Source organism: Dama dama, chromosome 30 (assembly GCF_033118175.1).
Source record: "Dama dama isolate Ldn47 chromosome 30, ASM3311817v1, whole genome shotgun sequence".
Lineage (NCBI taxonomy): Eukaryota > Metazoa > Chordata > Mammalia > Artiodactyla > Cervidae > Dama > Dama dama.
In genome coordinates, this window is record NC_083710.1 from 17280469 (window position 1) to 17292246 (window position 11778).

General features: G+C 40.9%; 1 pseudogene; it reads right to left on the bottom strand.

The window, feature by feature from the left end:
- Positions 1–4398: 4398 nt before the first annotated feature.
- LOC133049708 (acidic leucine-rich nuclear phosphoprotein 32 family member B-like) lies at positions 4399–5189 on the bottom strand (annotated as a pseudogene).
- Between the last annotated feature and the right edge of the window lie 6589 nt (positions 5190–11778).

The window sequence follows — 11778 nt, forward strand, 5'->3', positions numbered from 1 at the left end:
CATTTGTTTATTTTTGTTTTTTCTTTTTACTCTAAGAGATGGATTGAAAAAGACATGGCTGCAGTTTACATCCAAGAATGTTCTGCCTATGTTTTCTTCTAAGAGTTTTATAGTATCAGGTCTTATATTCAGCTCTTTAATTCATTTTGAGTTTATTTTTGTGTGTGGTATTAAAGAATGTTCTAATTTCTTTCTTTTACTTATAGCTGTCTAGTTTTTCCAGCACCGCTTATCGAGGAGACTGACTTTTCTTCATTGTATGATCTTGCTTTCCCTGTGATAGATTAATTGGCCATAGGTGTATGGGTTTCTTCTGGGCTTCTGTCATGTTCCACTGATTTATGTTTCTGTTTCTCCACCAGTATCATGCTGTTTTGATGACTGTAGCATTGTAGGACAGTTTGGGGTCAGGGAGCCTAATGCCTCTAGCTCCATTTTTTCTCTCTCAAGGTTGTTCTGGCTGTTTGGGGTCTTTTGTGTCTCCAAACATACTAAAAATTTTTTTATAGTTCTGTGAAAAATGCCTTTGGTAATTTGGTAGGGATTGCATTGAATCTATAGATTGCCTTGGGGAGTATAGTCATTTTGACAGTATTGATTCTTCCAATCCAAGAACACAATGTATCTTTCCATCTGTTTGCATGTCTTCAGTTTCTTTCATCAGAGTCTCATGGTTTTCAGAGTACAGGTCTCTTGCCTCCTTAGGTAGGTTTATCCCAAGGTATTTCATTCTTTTTAAATGTGATGGTAAGTGGGATTGTTTCCCTAATTTCTCTTTCTGATATTTTATTGTTAGTGTATAGAAATGCAACAGATTTCTGTGCATTAGTTTTGTATTCTGACTTTACCAATTTACTGATGATATCTAGTAGTTTTCTAGTAGCATCTTTAGGATTTTCTATGTATAGTATTACATTCTCTGAAGATACTGACAGCTTTACTTCTTATTTTCCAATTTGGATTCCTTTTATTTCTTTTTCTTCTCTGATTGCCATTACTAGGACTTCCAGAACTATTGTGAATAGAAGTGGTGAGAGTGGACATCCTTGTCTTGCTCCTGAACTTAGAGGAAATGCATTTAGCTTTTCACTATCGAGTATGATGTTAGCTGTAGGATTGTCATATATGGGCAATATTACGTGGAGGAATGTTCTCTCTAAGCTCTCTTTCTGGAGAGTTTTTATTATAAGTGAGTGTTGAATTTTTTCAAAAACTTTTTCTGCATTTTTTGAGATGATCACAGAATTTTTATTCTTCAATTTGTTTATATGGTGTATCCAGCACTGATTGGTTTATGGATATTGAATAATCTTTGCATCCCTGGGATAAATTCCATTTTATCATAGTATATGGTCCTTTTAATGTGTTGTTGAATTCTGTTTGCTAGTATTTTGTTGAGGATTTTTGTGTGTATGTTCATTAGTGATACTGGCATGATGTTGGTGTCAAGGTAATGGTGGCCTCATAGAATGAGTTCAGGAGTGTTTCTTCTTCTGCAGTTCTTTGGAATAGTTTCAGAAGGATAGGTGTTAACGATTCTCTGAATGTTTGGTAGAATTCGCCTGTGAAGCCATCTGCTTCTGGGCTTTTGTTTGTTGAGAGTTTTTAAATTACTGATTCAATTTCAGTAGTAGTAATTGGTCGGTTCATATTTTCAATTCCTTCATGGTTCAGCCGTAGGCGATTGTACATTTCTAAGAATTTGTTCATTTCTTCTAGCTTGTGCATTTTATTGGTATTTAGTTACTCATAGTAGTCTCTTATCCTTTTTATTTCTTTGATGAAGGTTGTAACTTCTTTTTTATTTCTGACTTCATTGACTGGCACCCTCTCTCTCTCTCTCGATGAGTCTGGCTGAAGTTTTATTAATTACTTTTATGTTTTCAAAGAAACAACTTTTAGTTTAATTGACCTTTTCTATTGCTTTTGTAGTCTCTCTTTATTCTATACTGATTCTTATGATTTCTTTCGTTCTGCTAACTTTGGGTTTTGGTTTTTCCTTCTCTAGTTGCTTTAGATAATAAGGTTAGGCTTTTTATTTGAGATTTTTGTTTCCTGAGGTAATATTTTTCTTCCATTTATTTTTATTAGTTGGAGGCTAATTACAATATTGTAGTGGTTTTTGCCATACATTGACATGAATCAGCGATGGATTTACATGTGTTCCCCATCCCGATCTCCCCTCCCACCTCCCTCTCCACCCGATCCCTCTGGGTCTTCCCAGTGTACCAGCCCCGAGCACTTGTCTCATGCATCCAACCTGGGCTGGTGATCTGTTTCACCCTAGATAATATACATGTTTCGATGCTGTTCTCTCTAAACATCCCACCCTCGCCTTCTCCCACAGAGTCCAGAAGTCTGTTCTGTACATCTGTGTCTCCTTTTCTGTTTTGCATATAGGGTTATCGTTACCATCTTTCTGAATTCCATATATATGCGTCAGTATACTGTATTGGTCTTTATCTTTCTGGCTTACTTCACTCTGTATAATGGGCTCCAGTTTCATCCATCTCATTAGAACTGATTCAAATGAATTCTTTTTAATGGCTGAGTAATATTTCATGGTGTATATATACCACAGCTTCCTTATCCATTCATCTGCTGGTGGGCATCTAGGTTGCTTCCATGTCCTGGCTATTATAAACAGTGCTGCAATGAACATTGGGGTGCACATGTCTCTTTCAGATCTGGTTTCCTCGGTGTGTATGCCCAGGAGTGGGATTGCTGGGTCGTATGGCGGTTCTATTTCCAGTTTTTTAAGGAATCTCCACACTGTTCTCCATAGCGGCTGTACTAGTTTGCAGTACAAAGAGGGTTCCCTTTTCTCCACGCCCTCTCCAGCATTTATTGCTTGTAGCCTTTTGGACAGCAGCCGTCCTGACTGGTATGTCATGGTACCTGAAGTAATACTGAATGGGGCTTCTCTGGTGGCTCAGATGGTTAAGAATCTGCCTGAAGTGCAGGAGACCTGGGTTCAGTCTTTGGATCAGGAAGATCCCCTGGAGGAGGGCATGGCAACCCACTCCAGTATTCTTGCCTGGAGAATTCTATGGACAGAGGAGTCTGGTGGGCCCCAGTCCATGGGGTCTCGAAGACTGAGTGACTAACACTTTCACTTTCAGTATCATGGTGCAATAAACTTCCCTCTTAGAACTGCTTTGCTGTGTCCCATAGGTTTGGGATCATCATGCCTTTCTTTTTTGTCTCTAGATACTGTTTGATTTTCTCTTTGATTTCTTCAGTGATTCATTGGTTGTTCAGTAGCCTATTGTTTAGCATCCCTGTGTTTGTGTTTTCTTCAGTTTTGTTCTAATAGTGGATTTCTAATCTCATAGCATTGTAGTTGGAAAAGACGCTTGATATGATTTTAATTTTCTTAGATTTACAGAGGCTCACTTTGTGGCCCAGCATGTGATCTGTCCTAGAGAATGTTTCTTGTGCCCTTGAGAAGAATGTGTAGTCTTCTTCTTGGATTGATCCCTTGATCATTATGTAGTATCTTCTGTCTCTTAACAGTCTTTTGTTTTAAACTTTATTTTGTCTTCTATGAGTATTGCTACACTGGCTTTCTTTTGATTTTTGCTTGCATGGAATACCTTTTTATGTCCCCCCACTTTCAGTCTGTATGTGTCTCTAAATCTGAAGTGGATATCTTACAGACAGCATATATAAGGGTCTTTTTTAAAATATATATTTTTAAATTTATTTTATTTGGCTGTGTTGGGTCTTAGTTGCAGCATGCAGGATCTTTAGTTGAAATATGTGGGATTTTTAGTTGTAGCATACAAACCCTAGGTCCTTGACAAGGGATTGAACCCAGTCCCCTTGCATTGGGAGCATGGAGTCTTAGCCACTGGACACCAGGGAAGTCTCCATGGATCTTAATTTTGTATCCTTCCACCCAGTCTATGTCTTTTGGTTAGGGCATTTAATCTGCTTACATTTAAGGTAATTACCAATATGTATATTCTTTCTTTTTTTCAGAATGTTAAGATTTATTTACAAAGCTTCTTTGTTGTACAGAAAGTAAAAATGCTGTTACAATCTTGATGTAACTGGTAGCCACGGACAGTTGACTCACCAATCACAGCTATCCATGCTACAGCAAGTCTTACACAAAAACCTAACAACACTTACAGTTTTGTTGGGGTGAAGTCCCCAAGCTTGGTGGTGGATTTCCAAGCGGGACTAAATGGAGGAAGGTGGAATGTCACAGGAACTATTCTTTGGCTCTTTGGGTGGGTGGGTGTCCTGGGGTTTGTATCACAGCTACCTTTTTTTTTTTCTTTCTTTAAAAACAAAAAAACAGCTACCAAATTCATGTCAGCAGTCCAACCAATACTGAACAGTTCTTTTTTTTGCGGGTTATTTGGGTCTTAGTAATCATCTTCTCCTCCATCATGTTTCTCTCTTCCTCTTGTCACCTTTCCCGCTTTCTTCCTCTTCTTCATCCTCATCTTCTTCATCCTCATCCTCCTCATCTTCATCAACTTCTCCATCATGTCCAAATTCTTCTTCCTCCCCACTGACTTCATCTTCATCCTCCTCCCCTTCTACATCTTCGTCTTCATCGTCATCCTCTTCATCATCAAACTCTTCTTCCTCGCCGTCTTCATCCTCCTCCTTATCCTCATCCTCTCCTTCCTCATCATCCTCTTCTTCATCCACACCATCCACCTCGGCATCTGAATCTGGGGCTTCACGATCCTCTCAGTCATAGCCATCCAGGTAGGTCAGCTGGGGCAGGACCTTGAAGACACTCTCGGTAGTCACTCAGGTTAGTAACCTCACAGTAAAACAGATCCAGGCGCTTCAGACATTCCAACTTTTTCAGAGGTTCCAGGGTGCTGATATCTTTCAGTTTATTTCCACTTAAGTTTAGATGTGTAAGATTTGGAAGTTTTTCTGCTAACATATCCAGACCTCCACAGATTCTATTGCTAACATATCCAGACCTCCACAGATTCTATTGTCACTGAGCTCAAACTTTTTCAATTTAGGTAGTTTGGGAATATTTGAAACTGAAATCAAGCCTACATTTATTAAACTGAGGAACTCAAGTTCACATATTCAGCTGTTAAGCCCTCAATTTTCCCATCATTTGATTTGCAATTGTCCAGGACAAGTTCTCGAACAGCTGCTGGGGTCTGGTTCCTCAGCTCCAGGTGGATCCTCCTCTTCCTGTCCATGTTTCTCTCTCTTACCCCCTCTTCAAACTCAACTTTCTGCGGCGCGGGGAGAGGCGTCCCAGCCTGCGCAGCGAGGGCCGTCGGAAGGGGTCTGCTCGAGGCAGAGGCCGACGGCGTGGTCCTGGGTGACGGGCGGCGTGCGGGCAGGCGAGCGGAGCCCCCGGAGCCAAGTTACTCGCGGGAGTGGAGAGAAACCACGGAGTTGAAAAGGGGGTTGGAGCGCAGCTCTGGTCTCACTACCGCCGCCCCCGGCCGCGGCCCCGCACTGCGCTTAAACCGGCGACGTGGCGCGGATGGCTACACGGCTCAACTCCCAATATGTATATTTTTAACCGCCATTTTGTTAATTGTTTTGCATTTATTTTTTGTAGGTCTTTTTTTCTTTCCTCCCTCTCTTGTTCTTTTGTGATTTGATGACTAGTGTTTTGTTTGAATTCCTTTTTCTTTTTTGTCTGTACATAGATTATAGATTATTTTTTGTTTGTGGTTTGTTATATATATGTGTGTGTGTGTGTGTGTGTGTGTGTTTTGGTATAGCAGTCTATATGTAAACAAGATTTAAGTTTCTGGCCTTTTAACTTCAAAGGCATTTACAAGGTCTTGCATTTGTAGTATTTTCTCATGATTCCTAGTTTAGATATCTTATTTGTGTGTATATGATTTCCTACCTTTACTGTATGTTTGCCTTTACCAGTGAGCTTTTCCATTTGTAATTTCCTTGTTTCTAACCTTGGCCTTTTCTTTTGCACCTAGAGAAGTTTCTTTAGCATCTGTTGCAAAGCTTGTCTGGTGGTGCTGAATTCTCTTAGCTTTTGCTTGTCCATAAAGCTTTTAATTTCTCCATCAAATCTTAATGAGAGCCTTGTTGGGTAGAGTATTCGTGGTTGTAGGTTCTTCCCTTTCATAACTCTAAATATATCATGTCACTTCTGTCTGGCCTGCAGAGTTTCTGCTGATAAATCAGCTCATAACCTTATGGGTTTGCTTGTAGTTATTTGCTGCTTTTCTCTTGTTGCTTTTAATACTTTGTCCTTAATTCTTGTCGGTATGGTTACTGTGTGTCTTGGGGTGTTCCTCTTGGGCTTATCCTGCCTGGGACTCTCTGTGCTTCTTGGATTTGAGTGACTGTTTCCTTTCTCATGTTAAGGAAGTTTTCAGCTATTATCTTTTTCCAATATTTTCTTGGGTCCTTTCTCTCTCACTTCTGCTTCTGGGACCCCTATAATGTGAATGTTGGTGCGTTTAATGTTGTCCCAGACATCTTTTAGACTGTCTTCTTTTCTTTCGTTCTCTTTTCTTTGTTTTGTGACTGGTTTCCACCATTCTGTCTTTCAGCTCACTTATTTGTTCTTCTGCCTCGCTTTTTCAGTTGATTCCTTCTAGTGTATTTTTCATATTGCAGTTACTGTACTGTTCAGCTTTTGTTCTTTAGTTCTTCTGGGTCTGTGCTAAATGTTTCTTGTATCTTATCAATCTTTATTGCCTCCATTCTTCTTCTGAGATCATGGATCATCTTTATAAGCATTGTTTTGAATTTTTTTTTCAGGTAGACTGCCAGTCTCCACTTCACTTAGTTCTTCTTCTGGGATTCTATCCCCTTCATCTGGGACATACTCCTCTACCATCTCATTCTATCTAACTTTCTGTAATTGTTGTTTCCATTCCGCAGGTGGCAGGGTTGTAGTTTTTCTTGCTTCTGCTGTCTGCCCCCTGGTGGATGAGGCTAAGAGGCTTGGGCAGGCTTTCTGGGGGGAGGGACTGGTTCTTGCCCACTGGCGGTAGAGCTGGGTCTTGTGTCTCTGGTAGGCAAGGCCATTTCAGGGGGTGTGTCTAGTGGGCAACTGTGTGCTCAGGAATACTTTACGCAACCTGTATGTTGATAGGTGCAGCTGTATTCCTGTCCTGTTGTTTGGTTGGCCTGAGGCATCCCAGCATTGGAGCCTTCAGGCTGTTGGAGGGGGCCCCGTCTTGGTGAGAGAAGGGTGGACCCCAGGAGGGCTTATACCGTGACTACTCCCCAAAACTACTACTTCAGTGTCTATCCCAGCAATGAGCCACAGCTAACCCCACCTCCATGGAAGACTGTCAGTACCAACAGGTGGGTCTGACCCAGGTTCTTATGAGGTCATTGCTTTTTTCCCCCCTGGGTCCTGATATGCATGAGAGCTTGTGTGCACATTCCAAGAGTGGAGTTTCTGTTTCTGCAAGTTCTGTGGAATTCCCGCAATCAAAGCCCGCAAGCCTTCAAATCCCCAGGTTCTCTGGGGGCTTCTACGCCTGTTGCCAGACCTTAAGGCTGGCATGGCACTCAGAACTTTCACTTCTGTGGGAACACTTCTGTGATGTATTTTACAGTTTGTGGGGCACCGACCTTGTGGGTATGGGATTTGGTTTTATAAGCAGTTGCACCAGTCCTACTGTCCTGTCGTAGCTTCTTCTTTGTTTTTGGATGTAAGCTAGTTTTGGGGGTAGGTTCCAGCATTTTTATGTGTATTGTTATTCATGAGTTGTGATTTTGGTGTTTTTGTAAGAGGTGAGCTCAAGTTCTTCTACTCCATCTTGTCCCCTCCTCTCCCATATGGGATGTTTTATTTCACATTCTTGAATTCATCTTTAATTGTTTTCTTATTTCTGATGTCTTATTCCATTTGGGCAGCTATAATAAACAATACCGTAGGCTAGGCAATGGCACCCCACTCCAGTACTCTTGCCTGGAAAAATCCCATGGACGGAGGAGCCTGGTGGGCTGCGGTCCATGAGGTCGCTAAGAGTCGGCCATGAATGAGCGACTTCACCTTCACTTTTCACTTTCATGCATTGGAGAAGGAAATGGCAACCCACTCCAGTGTTCTTGCCTGGAGAATCCCATGGACGGGGGAGCCTGGTGGGCTGCCGTCAATGGGTCTGCACAGAGTCGGACACCACTGAAGTGACTTAGCAGCAGCAGCAGCAGGTATTTTAAACAAATATTTAAGTCTCACTGTTCTGGAGGCTGGAAAGTCCAAGGTCAAAATGCCAGCAGATTTGGTGTCTGGTGAGAACTCACTTCCGGTTCATAAAATCTTTTCCTGAAAAATATCTATCTTAAGGCCTGTTCTGCCAGTTTTTCCTAAGCAGAGTGCCTCATTCCTGATCTCTACCCTAGACTCTTTTCAGAGTGTGTTGAAGGTCATTGGCTATGACTTCATCCTTATAGAGGCAGATGGCAAGCAACAGTTTTTAGTTGTCAAATATTTGATGAAAGTGGTGAATTCTTTTGGATTTCAGGTTTTCATTGAGGCCAAGGCTTTAGATTATGGGTTTGTTCCTTTAATAGATGTAGAACTATTCAGAGTTTCTACTTGGTTTGGGTAAGTTGAGCTTTCCCTAGGGTACATTACATCTAAAATTTTAAATTAATTAGCTCAAAATTGTTCATAGTAAGCTCTTATGATTTTTCCAATACAGGACCTGTAATAGTGTTACTTTTTTCATTCTTAATTTTGGTTGGTTGTGTCCCCTGTGTCTCTGTGTCCCTCCTTCTCTTTCTCATACACATATCTTCTCTGGGCTCATCTTGTTCAGGCTGTTGAGTCCCAGACTTGGGCCAAATCTAATCTTGAGTCTGTTTTTGTCAATGAAGGTTTATTGACACACAGCCACACACAGCCATTTATTGTCGATGGCTGCTTTCACACTGCAGTGCTAGATAGAGCTGCATGGAGACCACAGGCCTGCCAAGACTAAAGTGATAATACACCCTGCCCTTTACAGAAAAAGGATCTGCTTGAACAACTTTCAAATATACTATAAAGCAGTGTTAACAGTAGTTTCAGGTTGTATGTTACATCCCAAGGGTTGTTTTTATTTTACTTTCTTCTTTGTCATTTTTGTACTTTCAAAACCTTTTTATATTGAATATGTACTGTTTTATAATCTAGAAAAAGAGTCATAAAGTGAGCTCATGGCTCACCTTAATCCAATGGATTGTGTGAATCCAGTTCTAAAGGATTAAAATACCATCTTTTTTTTCAATTAAAGTACAGTTGATTTATAATACTAGTTTTAGGTGTACAATATAGGGATTCAATATTTTTATAGATTATATTCTAAAGTTATTATAATACTGACTGTATTTCCTGTGGTGTGTGATATATCCTTGTATCATAGTAGTTTGCACCTGTTAATCTCCTACTCTTATATTGATACTCCCTCCTTCCTCCCCCCACAGGTAACCACTGATTTGTTCTCTGTATCTATGAGTCTGTTTGTTTTGTTACATTCATTTACTTTATTTTTCAGATTACATGTATAAGTGATAACATGCAGTATTTGTCTTTATTTGACTTATTTCACTAAGCATAATACTTCCAGTTGTATCTGTGTTGTTACAAATGGCAAAATTTTGTTCTTTCTTATGGCTGGTAACACAAAGTCTTTAGCAAGCTAGAGATTCTTTGTATTTTTAAACTATTTAGTTCCCATATTTCACACTGAGAAGACAGAGGCACTTGGAGGAAACCATATGGGAGGTTCCTGGCAAGGTGTCCCTGAGCGTCTTTACGCTGTTCCAGGGAGCAGTCTGCTCTGCGGCTCTCACCGTCTTTTCAGTAGTGGACAGTGGTTTTAGCCCTTGCAGCCTTGGCCATCTTCAGTTTTATTGATGGAATTAATACTTCTTTATCTACAAAAGTAGAATGGATTTTTTTAAAAAGTCTTTTTCATTATGACAAGAATCTATCCAATTGGATTCTATTAACTAAAAATTTTGTTTTAAAAGCATCTAAGTAGTACTAAGGGAATTCTCTTCTTGAACTTTCTAATTAGCTTTCATAAGAGCCAATTACCCCCCCTCCACTCCTGTGTTTTATAGAGCAGGTCATTTGCAGATGGATCTTCTCTTCAAAGCAAGGCTGAAGAGGGGCAGTTTGGTTTCTTGACTGAGTACACAGCTTTCCCATATGGGATGTTTTATTTTACATTCTTGAATTAATCTTCAGCTGATTTCTCATATCTGATTCCGTTTGGAATAGCAGTCCTATTCCGCTTGGGCTGCTATAACGAAAATACAGACTGGGTGCTTTTTAAAAATTAAGTCTTGGCTGTGCTGTGTCTTTGCGGCTGTGAGCGGGCTTTCTCTCGTTGTGGTGAGCAGGGGCTGCTTTAGACTGGGGTGGCCTCTCTTATTATGGAGCACAGGCTCCTGGGCACTCAGGCTTTATAGTTGTGGTGCACAGTCTCAGTTGCCCTGCAGCATATGGAATCTTCCTGGACCAGGGATCAAAAGCATGTCCCCTGCATTGGCAGGCAGGGTCTTAACCACTGGATCACCAGGGAAATCCCTAGACTGGGTGTTTTAAACAACAAATACTTATTTCTTACTGTTCTGGAGGCTAGCAGGTCCAAGATCAAGATGCTGGCATATTTGGTGTTTGGTGAGAACTCACTTCCTTGTTCATAGACTGCTGTCTTCTTGTTATAACCCAGCATGGTGGAAGAAGGCAAGGGGACCCTCCAGGGTCTCTTTTATGGGGGCACTGATTCATGTGAGTTCTACCCTCATGACCTAATCACTCCCAAAGGCCCCACCTCCTGGTATATCACACTGGGGCCTAAGGATGTTAGCTTATTAATTTTGGGGGAACACAGACATTCATTCTGTAACATCTGACTTTTGTTTTCTTTCAAATGTTGATTAACTGATCTTTCCCCCCCTCCATCCCCTTACCCTCTTTCTTCCTTGAGTTTCAGAAATCTAGTGAACTTATTTTATATATTGATTCACATATGGATAATCTGGGAACTTTCTCAAGGTTTTTATTGCTCTTTTTGGCTAAACGTTTTGCTGATAGTCCCAGGACCCTGAATTCTTCCCTAATTCAATGAAATGGTCTCTTTTAACATTTAAACTTTGGTCTGCAAGAGTAAGGCCATCTTGATACAACTAAGGGCTCTGCCACCCTGGACTATTGCTCAAAACATAGTTCAGTTTTATTTGAAAGCTTTTTTATGTGTATCCCCCAAAGCACCTTAGTTGAAAATCAAATATGTCTGGTGCTTTATACAGACCAATGTCTCTTTCTTGCTTCCCGTATACCAGTAAAATTGTGTGTTTCATTTCAACTGCAGTCTGACTGTGTTTAAAACATAAAGCTAAGGTTAAGGATTTTACTGCTAACCACCCCACCTGGACATCTCAGTTTCGAGATACAATCTCACAGAGACCATTTTATTAGCCCCACAGCTCAACCCTACTAAATATGCCAGTTTATCCTATTAATCCTTAGCTACAAAAATATCAGAATCATTTACGAGCTAAAGTTTGTTTTAGCTTTTTAGTTTTCTGGACCTCTTCCGTGTTATTTCCATTAGCCTGGGGGAGGAGCATCTCGGACTTGGGGACAGGGAGGCTTCGGGACTGGCCACCCGCTGTAGCTGGCCTCTCCTGCCGGTCCCTTGGCCCGAGGACTTGGTACCTCCTGGTAGAAAAAGGGAGTGAGTGTGGTAGAGAAGGAGAATGCCTCTCCTGGCCTTCTGTGGCAGGGCTCTGGTGAGCCTTTTTTTTTTTTTTTAAATTAATGTTTGTTTACTTATTTATTTCTGGCTCCGC